Here is a 16,500-nt window from a genome sequence, read left to right as displayed (position 1 = left end):
TCTTGGAACCTCACTGTGGTACTTTGAAGTTATGGGAAAGAGTAGTGGAAGCTAGGTTAAGAAGGGATGTGATGATCAGCAGTATGGTTTCATGCCGGGAAAAAGCACTACAGATGCGGTTTGCTCAGAGTGTTGATGGAGAAGTACAGAGAAGAAGTTGCATTGTGTTTTTGTAGACTTAGAGAAAGCATGTGACAGGGTGCCTAGAGAGGAGTTGTGGTATTGTGTGAGGAAGTTGGGAGTGCCAGAGAAGTATGTAGGAGTGGTACAAGATATGTACGAGGGTAGTGTGACAGCGGTGAGGTCTCTGGTGGGAGTGACGGATGCGTTTAAGGTGGAGGTGGGATTATATCAAGGATCAGCTCTGAGCCCTTTCTTATTTGCAATGGTGATGGACAGGTTGACAGACGAGATCAGACAGGAGTCCCTGTGGACTGTGATGTTTGCAGATGACATTGTGATCTGTAGTGAGAGTAGGGAACAGGTGGAGGGAGACCCTGGAGAGATGGAAATATGCTCTAGAGAGAAGAGGAGGAATGAAGGTCAGCAGGACTAAGACAGAATATATGTGTGTGAATGAGAGGGAGGATAGAGGAATGGTGAGGATGCAAGGAGTAGAGGTGGCGAAGGTGGATGAGTTTAAATACTTGGGATCAATAGTTCAGAGTAATGGTGAGTGTGGAAGAGAGGTGAAGAGAGTACAGGCAGGCTGGAGTGGGTGTAGAAGTGTGTCAGGAGTGATTTGTGACAGACTAGTACCAGTAAGTGAAAGGGAAGGTCTGCAAGAGGGTAGTGAGACCAGCTATGTTATATGGGTTGGAGACAGTGGCACTGACAAAAATGCAGGAGTTAGAGCAGGATGTGGCAGAGTTAAAGATGTTAAGATTTGCACTGGGTGTGACGAGGGTGGACATGATTAGGAATAAGTGGGTCAGCCCAGGTTGGAAGGTTTGGAGACAAAGCCAGAGAGGCAAGATTACGTTAGTTTGGACGTGCTGAGGAGGGATGCTGAGTATATTGGGAAAAAGATGCTAAGGATGAAGCTACCATGTTTTAGGAAGGCCTAAGATAAGGTTTATGGATGTGGTGAGAGAGGGCATGCTGGTGGCTAGTGTGATGGAGCAAGATGCAGAGGACAGGAAGAAATGGAAACAGATGATCCGCTGTGGCGACCCCTAACTGGAACAGCCGAAAGAAGATGATGATGAGTACTTTCTCCCTTTGAACCATCAGCTAAAGTAGATCTCAAGTTTGTTTCTTGGAAAACTGTTTTTCTGGTAACTATAACTTCTGCAAGACTAGCATCTGAACTCTAAGAATGGTCTTCCAAACCACCATATTTGATATTTCACAAAGACAGGCTTACTTTACACACAAATCCTTCTTTCCTACCAAAAGTTGCCTCTGAAACCAGTATCAACCAGGTCATCAATTTGCCAGTTTTCTTCCCGAAATTTGAAAACAAAGGTGAATACACCTTTCATCTTCTTGATGTACATAGGCAATTTTGTTTTTACCTTCAGAGGACCAAGGAATTTAGGAAAACTGACCAGTTATTTGTCTCTCTCACCAGTAAAAGATTGGGAAGACCAGTTTCTAAAACTACACTGGCTAAGTGGATAACAGATTAATTTGCTATGGTTATTCCTTGTAAGGCATTTTCTTACCAAAACAACGGAAGGAGCAATCTACCAGGTCAGTGTCTACATTGGCACCCTCTTGGGCTAGAGCTTCTATTGATGATACATTTTCAGAAATATAGCTGCCTTTGTTTTCGCGGTGCTACAGAACATCCTTCCATGAGGACTACCCAATGTTACTGTAACTGGGGTCTCTGTCCCAATAGTTGATGAACGAATGAAAATGACAACATCAGATAAAGAAGTTATGTACTGACCATAATGTTCATTTGTGTTGTCCATTTTCATTCTTCCTCAGCTTCCCTCCCTCCTCCATGTCCTTGACTTTGGGGGCGACCTAACAGAAGTGTTGTTAGGAACCATAGTTCCTGTTTGAGCTCCTAATCTTCCCACTGTGACTTTCATGTCATAGCATTGTTTTATATTTAGGATTAATTATCTTTCTCTTTATTTATAGATAGATGTATATAAATGGGTAGATTTAGATACAGATAGATACAGACATATGGCTATATGATATATAGATATAACTAGATATAGATAGATATAGCAGCAAACTCAATCTTGAGGGTTTGTTTTGGTCAGGGGCATTATGGGTAAGGGAGAAGCTCAAGATTCGCATCCTGGAGTCTTTAGAAAATGGAGTCACCAATAATAAAAAATACCTCCGCTTGTAGCAAAGATAAACGCGTTTTTTAATGTGTAGAAATGAATGCCAAGACAGATAGCCAAGCTATGCTTCTTCAGATAAACCAGATAAAAGATAAAGTCTTTAGAAAATGGCAGAGTCAAGTCCGAGGATCGGATCTGAACTCATTTGTTTAGGAAGAATGAAAATGAACAACACAACTGGAATGTTATGGTGAGTACATAACTTTTTTTCTTTCTGGAACCTAAAAACATGGGCGAGGGGATTCTGCATACTTTTGATATACACAGGCAGCTTATGTACTACCTTGACAGAACTAAGCCCTTCAGGAAAGCTGGAGAGATGTTCATTTCCTTTTCTGGGGCTAAGAAGGATCAACCTATCTCTAAGCAAATGATTGCTTATTGGTTGTATCTGCCATTGCTTTTTGATACTTCCACAATGGTAAATCTATTCCAGGCAAGGTTAAGGCACATTCCATTAGAGCTTTATCCTTTTTGGTAGCATATTGGAAAGGAGTGCACCCTAGAAGCCTTCTAGAGGCAGCAACCTGGTCCTCTCTTCATGCATTTGCAAAGCACTACGTACCGAATTCTTAAGTTCCAGAGTAGGTTTTGGGAGAACCATTCTCCAGGGCTTCTGGATCCTTATCCATCCTCCTCCCAGGAAGTGTAAGCTTTGGGAATCTACCCATATGCCACTGAGGCAGTTTGAGTGATGAACATAATTTAGTTGCATGAATCTCATCTGTAACAGTAGTTTAAATTTCACACTGTCTTAGTGGCAGCACCCACTCACCATGCCCCTTATGTTATATATAGTTTGATGACATCCAGTCTTCTTTTATTGTTATTTGGCTTTGGTTATTTTTTAGTGTGTTGTGGGTGTGAATTGGTTGCCTTTAGACTACTTATTCTTATCTGTTTTTTCTTGGTTCTCCCTACATGGTACAGCTGACTGTGACAGGGATTAGGCTTTCCTTGATAGAAGGGGCTTAGCTGATACCTTATCACAGAGTCAGAGGAGGGAATTCTGAGCTCTCAAAAGCTGCCAGTGTGGGTTTGCACAGGCAGAGAACATGTATGTCACTGAGGAAGTGTAATAATTAGGATTTGCTCAACTGCATTTTCCCTTGATCTGTTAATTAAAGGATCTTAAATTATCTGTAGCTTTTAACAGTTTTTCCTGTGTGCTTTTCTTTTCTCTTTTTTCCTCTCTTTTGCTACATATCCTCCTTGTCTAGAAATTCTGGGTTTCTTGTGCAGTCATAATGACGCATTATTTTCTTATCTTCAACACTCCACTTTGTCTCTATTCCTCTTGCTTAGCCTGTCAGTTTTGGGGACTTGAGTGGACTACTATCTTCTACAACAGGGTGGCTTGCCCTCTTGATCATAGCTTAACCCTTTGGTAGAAAAGTTTCCATCTTCTTTACAGCCCTGGTACCAGTGCATACATCAGAAGTGGGCACTTTTTTTTCCTGAGACCTGTGCACCCAGTCTTGTTTTAATTTTTCACTTTTTCTTTCTCCAAAATATATAAAATACAGTCTATATCAGCTTCGTCTTGTTGAGATTTTTCAAAAAAAACAGGGTCCACCAAGGGTACTCTTCAACATTTGAATAGGACAACAGCTTGTCCTGAATAGGTATTCAATATCTTGTAGAAAGTGGCCAAAGTAATGAGTGGGTTAGTGTCTGTAGCAAGAGAGTCCAGTTAGATTCTGAAAGCGACCATTGATCAAAGTTTTTTGATTAGTCATATCAGTAAAACTGGGCCATGGTCAGGCAAGGTATGAGGGGGGGGTACTTTGTATCCAGTGACATTTTTACTATGATTGATTATTGACTGATGTACTGCTTTCAGTGCTTAGACAACAACGTAGTTGAGATTTTGTAGATTTAAAGTTTGTTAGGTCTGAAGCAGTTAATTTTGCTGTCCTGATAATGACCCTATACCCTCCACAGTGTTGTATACTTTGACTGTTAGCCTTAATTCGTTTAGGTGAGGAATATGTAGATGTCATTCCATACCACTCTTGCAGTATTCCTTAGTAAAAGGATTCTCTGCCAAGGGTAGCCCAACATCTGTCCAGTATACCAAAGCTGTAGGATTTCATAGATGTTGTATATCACGCACATGCTCTCCACTCAAGGCACACGGCATAAATGTGTACATGGATGTACATACTTCAAAACTTCTTTGCCGCCAGTTCAGACGCCATCACTGATGGTCAGTCTGATTGTGTGATCTTTCTTCTGTGCTGGTTACTAACCCAGGTTTCAGATAATTGCCCTGTTAGGGTTTCTTTTTATTTTCTTCCTTTTTGAGTTTTGTGAGTTTACATGTCATTCAGAAAGGGAAAATGACAGTGTGGGAGGCAGATACCACATGGATGCTTCTCACAACCATACAAAGTGTTCCATCTGCCAAGCTTTTGTCACTCTCCTTCTTGTCCATTTACTTGGGGAACCATTGTTGACACAAGTTGCCATGGCCGAATCTTCCCATCCCAAAGGCCAGCCACCTGCCACAAAAAAGGCCAAAAGAGTCTGATCTGATCCGGCTGTTGTCCCACCTCCTCTGGACACCTCTCTCGATGCTGGTGACCACCAGTAGGATCACCTGGTTAAGTCTAATTCTTCTGTCACGACCATATCGGAGGCTGGCAAGGATCAGACTTTTCGCACATCCTCGAAGGCTCTGCAGACGTCCATTCTGGATGTTGAAGGGGAACCTTGACTGATCATTTCAGAGAGTCCAAGGGGGATTTCAGAGATACTTGACTTGGGAGGTGATTCCCAGTACATAAGTTGAGTGCAGGCAGGGGTCTAAACCCCCAAGGGTGTTTAGGACAAACATCACTCAAAAGAAAAAAAATTCCCCTGCTTCTAAAGATCCCAGCATGACTGGCAGGATTTTACCCAGGGGTTGTGTAATGCATTGATGACCTTGAAGCCTCCCCCTTGTTCTTCTACCCCACTCAAGAGGCCTAGAGAGCAGGATTTCTCTACAGAGGACTTTAATTCTGAGGAAGAATCTTTGTTATATTCCTGTCAAATTCCTTCTTTCGTGAATTGTGGCTCTGAAGTGGAAAACTCTTAGACCTGACTCTTCCTTTGAAGAACTCTCCTTTGGGGACAATATTTCTCATATGATGGAATTTTTAAATGGGACTGTTCTAGGGTTTCTGACATTCAGAAAAGTTATTATGAGCTCCTCCAAATGGAGTCCCCTAAATTGTCCTGCTGTTCCTCCTGTCTTGAATGCCCTTTTGGGTATTTTTTCAGCAGCTTCTGTGGCTCCAGATTCTCAACCTCCAGCCCCTGAAAAACCTGACAGATTTTATAAGGTGCCTGAAGAGTGTAAATTTCTCTATAAATGTCCCTGTGCCAACCCTTCTCTAGTGTGTCTCTTCTGAAAAATCCTCTAACACTGGCCTTCTACTAAACTTATTTTAGACAAGGTCAGTAGTGGAACGACTGGATAAGAAGTTGTATACTGCTTCCAGCCATTTTGGGCTGTTATCTACCAGACCCATAAGACCAGGTATGTTTTGCCCCTTTTTTCTCAGGCTTCCCAGACTATCTCGCACCTTCCTGATTCTGAAGAGAAGAACTTGGCCTTCTCATTACTGGACTCTACTTCTCAAGTAGCCTGCCACTCTACTAAATGTAGCTATGATGCAGCTGATGCCTCTTTTAGGGCTGCTGCTTTTGGTTCTGTTTTGAGATGTTACTCTTGGATTTGCCATTACCTGATGACATTAAAGCTAAACTGCTGGATGCTCCTGTTGATAAGAACCAGTTTGGTTCTGCAACTGCTGAGCTTTTTAAGTCTCTGCAAGATAAGGGTAAGGCCATGCAGGTATTGAAGCATATATTTGTTTATCCTGTTCCTACGTTCCAGAGGAATTATCCATCTGAATTTGCTTTTATTTGCAGACAGCCTCTCCTTCTCAAAGGTAAGAGGGGTTCTAAGCAAGTTCCTTCTGCTAAGTCTTCTTAGACTCCCACTTTTCAGAAACCTCCTTTTCAAGACCGGTTCATAGGTGTGTACTAGGCTAATGGCCCTGGAGCCTTTGCAAGCCTAGCCCATAGAAGTACCCTGGTATCGTGTCTGACATAAGTTCCTAGTGCCTCTATCAAGTAGAGCCACTGCAGTGATCCCCAGGGTGAACTTTCTATTTCCCATCCACTCATCTAGATTTCTCTTGAAGAGGGCCAGTGAGGTGCTCTGCTTGACATGTATGGGAAGTCTATTCCAGAGCATGGGCAGTCTCTGGGTTATGAACCTGTCCCTCCAACATGTTCTGTTGATTGTGGTAATGAGGTTGACGTCTCTGGAGCTTGTGGTGCAGAGGGATTTGAATTTCTAACAGAGCTGGGTCAGACATGGCTTTGTAAGTCAAGCAGAGATCACCTCTTAGTAGATGGTATGAGACAGAGAATAGCTGGAGTTTGAGTCTGTCCATATAGGGCATGTGTTTAAGGCCTAGGATCCTCTTCATGAGGTACTTTTGTGGCCTTTCCAGCTGTTGCATGTCTAGTAAGGTACATACCAAATGGGGCATTATACTCGACTGGCCTAATGAGGGAAGAGTAGAGAGAGAGAGATGATGACCTTTTTCTTCCTGGATGCAAAACTCTTAGTAATGAGATGTGCCACATAGAAGGACTTTCTGACAACAGTGGCAATGTGGTGGTGGAAGGAGAGGTTGCTGTCAACCTGTGTCCCCAGATCTCTTATAACGCCTTCAGTGGGCTCCCATTGATGTGGTAATTAGTGGGAACTGGGTTTTTCCCAAAGGGGATGACTCATTTTTTGACATTAAGCTTAAGGCCATGGTTTTGACACCAGTTGTTGGTCTCACTGAGGCCTTTCTGTAGGATGTCTACATCACTTGGGGCGTTAGTAATGGCTTCCAGCTTGCAGTCGTCTGAGAACTTAGTCAGCCAGAGTCTCTCTGTGTTGGCCTGGACTTCTGAGAAGTAGATGCCAAACAGGAGAAGACCCAAGACCATTACCTGTGGGACTCAACTCATGACTGGTTGGCAGTCTGACTTGGACTCTGCTACTTTCACACTGTGAGTTTTATCTGAGAGCCAGTTTGCAACCCACCTAGTGATGTAGGGGTTGATGCCTAGTTTGAGTTTATCAATAATTCCTGAGTGGGAAATGGTATCAAAGACCTTGGCCAGATTGAGGTTGGCTATATGAACTGCCTTGCCCTCATCCACAGCTCTGGGACTGACTCAAACAAGTCAACCAAGTTGAGCAGGCATGATCTACCTTTCACAAAAAACAAATTGCGTGGGATCTAGTGTTTGAAGATTCCCCATATCATTGTTAATTAGGTTCATGATGATGCGCTCCATAGACTTGCGTATCAGACTCAGTCTAATGGGGTGATAATTCCCAAGGTCTGTAGTCGCTCCCCTTTTATGGAGAGGGATGACTGTAGCAGTGTGCCATTCTGTACGAACAAAGCCTGAGGTGAAGCTGTGATTGAACAGGGCACACATATGTGGTGCCAGTTCACTTTGTAGTTCATGTAGATCATATCCAGGGATTTTGTCGGGTCCCATGGAAGCTGTATTCTTGGCCTTGGACAAAGCAGCTTTAACCTGTGCTGCAGTAATGCTGGGTGCCTAGCATTCCTCCAGTATTGTGATTGGCCCTTTAGAGGGGGAGAGAGGGGTAAAGTTGGCACTGAATCTGTCAGCCAGTATGTTGGCAATATCTGTTGGCTCAGTATAAGAGGTACCATTGCGCAGTAACTCAAAGCAAACCTGGATATTGCCATGGAGATTCTTAATAAAACTATAGAAGACTTTGTGGTGGGTTTTAGTGTCTGACGCAATTCTGCCATCATAGCTGGCTTTAAAGGTTTTGATGAGGGATCTCAACTTTTTGTGAGGCTAATAAGGGAGTTTTTCCAGTCTTGGAACTTCACCTTTTTCTGCAACAGTTTTTTCCTTCCTGTTGTACAGTTTATTAATTGCAGGGAACAACCACATTGGCTTCCTTTTTTTGGAGGAGAGCATCTTGGTTCTGTTGGGTATCCCTAGTTCCATGCATTTATATACATGTTCGTGCAGTGTATTGGTGTATGATTCATCAGTCATGCATCTATTTTCCATTGACATGGGTGCTGTGAAGTTAGCCATCTCTGTTTTTAGGAGCCCATAGTCAGCTTTGGAGAAGATGTTCATCGTGTTTCACTGTTGCAGTCATTACACTTGGGTTATCCTGCTGGTAGGCTACCTGCAGTCGGCCTGAATTCCAAAGTCGTGGTCCAGCGTCTGTTGCTGTTGCCTCTTCCCCTCACGTCAGAGCGCCAGGGGTATAAAAGATGCTGCCGACGCCATTTTTTACAGTCTTTCTTGCTGCGCGGTGCCCGAAGCAAAAGCAATTTGCAAGTGCCGGTCGGCCAACTCCTGAGATTTTCGAAACTGAATTTCAGATCCGAAGTCTTCTATAAAGTTAAGTACCCCGTTGGGGAAACTTTTTTCTTGCTCCAGACTGATGTCAGAAAAAGTTAACAATTGTATTTCTTGTGGGAAGCAAATACCTCATAAGGATTTTCATTCTTACTGTATTCCTTGCCTAGGCTCTGACCACGACGTTGCTAGTTGTCGGTTTTGTGCTAGATTTAACCAACTCACTATTAAGCGTCGGTACGATTTTGCTTTTCATTACTTTGGCCGAAGGTTTAACTACATAATGCTGTCGGAACAGCCGATGACCGGAGTTCATAAAAAGCGCAAGGAAAAAGAAAAGGACAGGCATCCAAGGTCCAAAACAGACAAAGCCTCTTCTAGGCCAGTCGCCGGTTCTCAGGGAGGCGCTTTCGCAGCCCCTGACACCTGACTCCCACGTGGAGACAACTAGGCCTCTGGGATACTCAAGGTATTGGGCCTTCGGAAACTAATCCCTCAGATGGGTCCAGAGCCGCTGAGCAGGCATCGGCTTCTGAGGGTGTTTTCAGACCTACACAGCTTTATATCAAGCCAACTTCAGCTTCCAAGACAAAGTCTAAAACAGTTTTAAAGACAAGGAAACAAGTACAGCATTCTCCAGGACAGACTTCTATGCCTAAGAAACAGATGTCCAAAATGGCCGAAGACCTAATTACTTTGATCAGGGGTTCCCATCCCCCTTCTGATAAGAGGCCTACGCAAGACACTGAATATGATTCCTCTGATCAGGTTTCCATTTCCTCTGACTCCTCTTCAGAACAGGGATACTCTATTCCTCCCTATGAGGATTCTGATGCTGAAGAATCTATTCCTTCAGCTTCTCCTCCTGAGGATTACTCATTTGGGGAAACCCTGCATACCATGAGGGAGCATTTCCACTGGGAGAGCCAAGATTACTTATATTCTAAGAAAAGGCTCAGAGACTTTCTTTTACTACCTCAGCACAGACCTCTTACTGTTCCACCTGTTCTAGACATTGTAGATGATGTATTTTCCGAGTCAGGCCTGTCGCCCGACTCTTTACCTCCTGCACCTGTTAAGCCAGACAGATACTACAGGGAACCAGATTCGCATAAATTTCTATATATAAAAATCCTGCTGCTGACCCAGAAACTATTTCTCGGGGTCCCAAAGGGGTCAAGGCTGCTACTGCAAAAAACCCTGTCCCCTCAGATAGAGATTCTAGAGCTCTGGACAGATGGGAGAAAAAAGTTTACACTTCTGCTACCTTGCCTGTAAGGGCTTTAAATTGTCAGTTTCATATGCTTAAATATCAGCAATACTTAATGTTTCTGCTAAAACAGAAAATGTTGACAAATTCTGAATGTTCTGAGAACAAGGAAATGCAGGATTTATTGCATGCAGATGAACAAGTGGGAAAACATACTTTGCAATGTGGTTATGATTCACTGAAGGCCTTGCAGGGCCGCTGTAACAGGTTCTGTCATTAGAAGGCATGCTTGGTTAAAGGATCAGACTCTGCCTGATCATGTTAAAGCAAAATTATTGGATGTTCCATTACAGCATGATACTTTATTTGGTGTTAAGGCAGAAGAGGTGTTGAAGAAAATGGAGGATAAAGCTAAATCTATGCAGACAGTAAAGGATTTCTTACAGGTACAGCCACCCAGATTTAACAGGAACTGACCTTCTAAGAATTGGTCCTTTCCCGTGTCAGACAGGCCACAAAGAGGCAGATACAGATGTCATAGAGGCAGACAACAGCCCCAGGGCTCATACAGGCCCAAACAATGGGGTGCTTCTACCTCCAAAAGCGAAGACAAATCATAGCCATATAGGAAACAGTCCCAATGACTTCCCTCTGCCAATGCCAAGCATTTATCTTTTGGCAGCACCCTTAGGGGAAAGCTAGCACTTTTTTCACAAAATTGGCACATGATCACCCAGGACAAATGGGTCTTAAATATAGTCTCTCAGGGCTACAGGTTCCACTTTCACACCCTTCCAAAGGCAAAGGGTATGCCAGACCCTGCCACACAATCAATGGGCAGAGGCATAAAAACAAGTTTCATCTCTCATGGACATGAGGGCTATTCATCCAGTACCTCAACAAGAGCAGGGACAAGGATTTTACTTAAGACTTTTCTTAGTACCAAGAAAGGACAAAGCATGGAGACCAATTCTGGACCTGTCTATTCTAAATACTTTTCTGGATGTTCCGAAATTCAAAATGTTGACTCTGCAGCAGCTTCTGCCCATGCTGGGCAAGAAGGCTTGGCTTGTAACTTTGGACCTCAAAGAGGCATACCTGCATTTCCCAATCAGACAGTCTTGCAGAAGATACCTCAGATTCATAGCTGGCTCAATGCACTACCAATTCTCTGCACTGCCCTTTGGCTTATCTACTGCACCCAGGGTCTTCACAAAATGCCTGGCACCAGTAATTGCATTTTGCAGACAAAGAGGAATTCAAATATATCCCTACTTGGATGACTGCCTTATTCAAGCAGAGACCAAAGACATTCTACTAAAGCATCTGGCGTTTGTAAAAAGATTACTAATTTGCCTAGGGTACACAGTAAATGAAAAGAAATCAAAACTAGTACCCTCTCAAGAGATAATATTCCTGGGTGCAAGCTTAAATACAACTGCCCAGATGGCTTATCTCACGCCAGACAAACAAAGGCAACTGACTTCTTACTTCAAAAGTATGGCAACAAAGACCCAGTTACCTGCAAGAAAAATTCTGCAGGCTCTGGGCTACATGGCCTCCTGCATTCTGCTAATTCCATATGCAAGACTGCATATGAGGAAACTATAATGGTATCTAAAAAGTGTTTGGACTCAACATTGCCACAGCCTGGAATCAATAATTTCACTCATTCCCTGCCTACAACAGGAGTTTCGATGGTGGGCACAGGCCTGTCATCACAACAAGGGATAGCCATTCACTTTACCCACAGCCAGGCAAACACTAACAACAGATGCTTCAGATTATGCCTGGGAGGCCCACATGGCAGGAAAATGTATTCAGGCCACATGGTCCCCAAGCCAAAGGCATCTTCACATCAATCAAAAAGAGATGCTAGCTGTACAAAATGCCCTGACAGCATTCAAGGAACTACTTCATCCAGGACAACTGCTGATAAAGACGGACAACACCACAGTCATGTGATAAACAAGCAGGGGGGCACACATTCCTACCCCCTCTGCAGACAAGCCATGATTTTGTGGAACACAGCATTGACTTACCAAGTATACCTGCAAGCACAATTCCTGCCAGGAGAAACAAATGCACTTGCAGACAAACTAAGCAGAAACCTCATGGACCCTCACGAGTGAAAACTAGATCCACAAATCTTCAGCATGATAACAAGGAAATGGGGATGCCCAGACATAGATCTTTTTGCCTCCCCCTCACAACTGCCAACTTCAGAGATTCTGCACAAGGACTTATCACAAACAAGCATGGAAAGTGGATGCTTTGTCATTCAGCTGGAACAACCTTAGAGTATATGCCTTTCCTCCACTGCCTCTCCTCCCCAAGGTACTCCTAAAGGTCAGACAAGAGAAGCCACAAATGATACTGATTGCCCCGGATTGGCCTCGCCGACACTGGTACTCAATCCTAAGGAGCTTGTCTCAAGGCCCTACCTGGACATTGCCTCAAATTCCTCATTTACTGACCCAAAAAAACAATCGGATCCTGCGCAACCATCTCAGAACCCTAAATCTAGCTGCATAGCGGATAGTGTAACCATTCAGAATACACCTCTCTCTAAAGCAGTCATGGATGTTATTTTGGAGGCCAGGAGGCCCACCACCAGGAAATCTTATGCAGAAAAATGGAAGAGATTCTGTGCTTGGAAGATGGAAGAGATTCTGTGCTTGGAACCAGGCGCAAGGAATTGACACGCTTGTACCAAATATTCCTCAGATTTTACAATATCTGACTGAGATGCTGGACAAAGGCCTATCCTTCTCATCAATTAAGATCCATGCCTCTGCCATTTCAGCTCATTAGTCGCCTCATAGATGGACGTTGCCCGTTCGATTCTCAGAGCGTCTTCTGTGTGGCGACATGCGTGAATGGGCGTTCCTTTGTTGAAGGTTGTGCGTTAGGCCCGGCAAGCCAGTACGTAAAAATCTACTGCCAATCATTAGCAGATCGGAGTTTCGCTGTGGCGACCCCTAACCGAGAAAAGCCGAAAGACACAGCAACAACAGTACAGAACCACCAATTTTTGCACATCCAGTGCTTAGGCAGTTCCTCAGGGGGGGCCAAAAACATAAGACCCCCCCAAGGAGAGCACCAACACCTGCATGGGACCTCACTTTTGTCTTGGAAAAGCTCACACTGCCTCCTTTTGAGCAAGCCAATACAGATGAGATAAAATTCTTATCATGGAAAACAGCTCTGCTCCTAGCAATAACTTCAGCAAGAAGAGTCTCAGAGCTACAAGCATTAATGGCTGTGGAACCTTTTATTATCTTCCATCCGGACAGGGTTTCTCTAAGGACAAACCCAACATTTATGCCTAAGGTGGTGTCCAGTGTGGCTCTTAACCAAACCATTCATTTGCCTACTTTTTATCCAAACCCACAGAATAAAGGGGAGAGACTTCTTCATTTTTTGGACATGCACAGACAGCTATGCTTCTACTTGGACAAAACTAAAGCTTTCAGAAAGACTGAGCAACTTTTAGTGGGCATATGCTGCAGGATCACAAGGAAAGGCTATCTCGAAGCAGACTATTTCAATATGGATAGGACACTGCTTTTGTTTCTGCTATTCACAACATGGCAAATCAGTGCCTAAGGGCATTAGACCACATTCTACCAGGGCAGCAGCCACCTCAGCAGCCTTCCTCAGAGAAGTATCAACCAAGGATATTTTGGAGGCTACAACTTGGACTTCAGTGCACACTTTTAATAAGCACTACCACTTACCTCTTTACTCTAAATCCAGAGCAGGCTTTGCCACTGCAGTTCTGCAGGGCCTTATAGCCACTCTAATTTTATTTAGACCCAGCCGCCCTACCTCAGCTTTGGGATTCAACCCAAGTGTAATGACTGCAGCAGTGAAACACGATGAACATAGTACAGTTGTGTACCTACCATAAATGTAGATGTTCGAGTGTATTTACTGTTGCAGTCCAGGTTACCCACCCACCATACCCCCTACCTTGCTGGGACTTATCTGTACTTCTCTATCCTATACAACCTATGTGGTGAATTTGCATGTAGATGAAGGTATTGTTTATTTTAGTGCATGCTTTTATAAGCAATGTTTTTTAGCCTATCCTTTTGGGGGCACCTGACATCTGGGGCAAGAAAAACTGAAGAAAATTGCGTCGGCTGCATCTTTTATACCCCTGGCGCTCTGACGTCAGGGAAGAGGCGACAGCAACCAATGCCGGACCAGGACTTTGGAATTCAGGCCGACTGCGGGTAGCCTGCCAGCAGGATAACCCAAGTATAATGACTGCAACAGTGAATACACTCGAACATCTACATTTATGGTAGGTACACAACTGTACTTTTTTGTGGTGGTTATCTTTGCAGGGTGTGTGGGTGAGATGTGGATTTTCATGGTGATTAGTTTGTGGTCCAATCTAACCAGGGATAAATTGACTATTGGTGTAGATCAATGGTTGCCCATGTTAGTAATAACCAGGTCAAGGATGTTGCTTCCTCTAGTGGGGGTAAGAATGAGTTGGTCAAGATCACTGAAGTTGTTGAATTCCAGGAAACGTTGGTCCAGTGTATTAGTGCACAATTAGTTTTCCCAGTTGATGGAGGGATAGTTGAAGTCACCTAGTATGAGAGTGTTGGTTTGGACCCTAATAGTTTCCAGGGTGCTTAGGAATGTGGAGTGTGAGTCTTGGGACATGGTTGAGAACCTATAGCAAGCTACAACCTGAATCGCAGGATGTTATGTAGTCCTATCTCACCTACATTCTTACCTGTGGGTTCGGAGCCGAACATCGGCTCTGACTTGGCCGATTTTGCTAGCTCAAAGTCTCTCATTGGCTGGGCTAAGAGGGTATCCCATGCTGCACTGCTCCATATCCCCAGTACCCAAGTACCTTCTTTTTGCTATTTCTCTTAGAATTTTTAGTTCATACCCAAAAGCTATTTTAAAAGCTATTTCTTGTTGCTGTCGCTGTGTTTGAGTGTGATAGTTTTGTTTTTGGTATCCCTAACTGTTCCAGCGGGCTAGGCCCATTTTAGTTAGAGGACCTAGTCCTCCCCTCTGTTATTAGATAAACTTTTTGTGTGATTGGTTGTTCTGTGTGTTCCCTAGAAGAACCGTTTCAGTTGGAGGTTCTTAGTGTGTTTAGTACTGTTTTTCTGGTGTTTCTAAATTGTGTTATTCCTGCCCTTTTTGTAAGTTGTGTCTAGGTGTTTTGCTAGCATTGATTCTAAAATGTCTAAGGATCAGAAGGAGCATAAACCGTCTGGCTTTAAAAAATGTTCCAAATGTGGATATAAGATGTCCATCACGGATGGACATTCTGTGTGTGTTTACTGCCTTGGAGCCATCCATTTACCGGAGTCATGTAGCTTTTGCCACTCGTTCAGTCCTAGGGTGCTCCAGGAAAGGAAAAATAAATTGATATTAATGGGACTTCTAAAACCATAATTCGAGGAAGTTATAGACTTGGCTTCTAGTCCCCCAGTCAAAATCTAAAGCTTCTAAGGCTAAAAAAAGGTCTCTGGCTCCATCTGCCACTTCGGAGCCTCCGGAAAAGATTACTGTTTTGGACTCTACCTCCTCGGCTCCACTGTCCTTGGGGCCGCAGGAGGTATCAGTGTTAACTGAATCGGCGTCGGCTCCTATTATTCTTGAACCCATTCGGAGCCGGTCGCCCAATGTGAGGCATGGTTCAACTGACAAGAGATCCCAATCTCCATCGCTCTCCTCCAAATCCTCCAGGCTTTCTGATTTGGATGTTGATAGGGTGGTGCAGAAGCTCCTGCAGTCCCCGGTGTTGGCCAAATTGTTCTCTGCTCTGACCCTCTCGGCTCTGGAGCCAGTTCCTATGACCGTTTCGATGATTCCTCCTCCGAGCACATCCTTGTCATCGGAGCCAGTATGCTCCGCTCCGAGTGATGTTCCTGCGCCGGCTCCGATACCCCTTCTGGGTCTATCGGTGCCGACCTCTGCTCCGACCATGTCGGTTCCATCCACAGGGTTCGAGACTTGGGTCTCTTCAGTCGGGCCCGAGGGGGATACTTTAGGACATCTGTCGGTGCATCGGCTTGTGGGACCCCAGTCCTGGTCGTGGCCTCGGAGCAGAGGTCCTCGGACTCTGGGGGGGGGGGCTGCCTTCCAGGCCATGCGGAGCGTGCTGGCCAGATCGTCAGCTACATCACCCGGGTCGGTCATTCCATTCCCCCACCACCCCGGCGAGAGCTTCTGACACCCACCTATCCATGGACAGTAGAGCGCCAGGCCCTAAGGATACCCCCATGAGCGGTCCCCAACTTTCTGAGGGTCTCCCAGAGTCCGTGCCTGAGGAACCTCCTAGAAATAAGTTGTGCAAAAGGAAGCACATAGACTCCCAGGATGAGTCTCACCTCCGATACTGACCTCGAGGAATCTGAAGGGTCCCCCAAGTCTTCCTCTGATGATGTTTCCTTCTGCGACATCCTGGAGATACTGAAACAAAGAGGAGACTGGCCTTTCAAAGCTCTTTCCGAGGAGGAGTCAGTATTCCTTAAGACTTTTGGCACTCAACCCTCTGCCTCCTGGGTGTCTCCA

At 44.5% G+C, this 16,500-nt stretch overlaps 1 protein-coding gene across 1 annotated transcript in view; it reads left to right on the top strand.

The window, feature by feature from the left end:
* Positions 1-16,500, top strand: part of EZH2 (enhancer of zeste 2 polycomb repressive complex 2 subunit) — a gene marked incomplete in the record, with an annotated part of 2,261,448 nt that overhangs the window by 1,752,279 nt on the left and 492,669 nt on the right.

Source organism: Protopterus annectens, chromosome 3.part0 (genome assembly GCF_019279795.1).
Source record: "Protopterus annectens isolate FY-2018-M chromosome 3.part0, PAN1.0, whole genome shotgun sequence".
NCBI lineage: Eukaryota > Metazoa > Chordata > Ceratodontiformes > Protopteridae > Protopterus > Protopterus annectens.
The sequence above is the reverse complement of the archived record's forward strand: the minus strand, read 5'-3'. Positions and strand labels throughout refer to the sequence as shown.